Genomic DNA, 303 nt, shown 5'->3' on the forward strand with positions numbered 1-303 from the left:
ATCTAACGAGCTGGAGTCAATTTTGCCTGCTAAATATCCATCTGACGGTCATGTCTCAATAGTGCAGTATAAGTCAAATCCAGAGCGTCACCGACATAAATAGCAGAGACTTGAGGAATCGCATTTGCGAACGCGCATGTAAGCGCGGCCACGGTGCCCCTGAGAAACTGGCAGTGTAGCCCCGCAGTGTGAGGAGGCGGAGCCCGAGTTTAGTGATGGGGAGGGAGGGGGGCTCGTGGGGGAGGCGGAGTCTCGGTAGTCCTGGCAGGGCCGCCATTTTTGCAAAGGGAAAAGAGACTGGTC

The sequence above is a fragment of the Seriola dumerili genome, unplaced genomic scaffold (genome assembly GCF_002260705.1).
Source record: "Seriola dumerili isolate Sdu_G_001 unplaced genomic scaffold, Sdu_1.0 BDQW01000138.1, whole genome shotgun sequence".
Taxonomy (NCBI): Eukaryota; Metazoa; Chordata; class Actinopteri; order Carangiformes; family Carangidae; genus Seriola; species Seriola dumerili.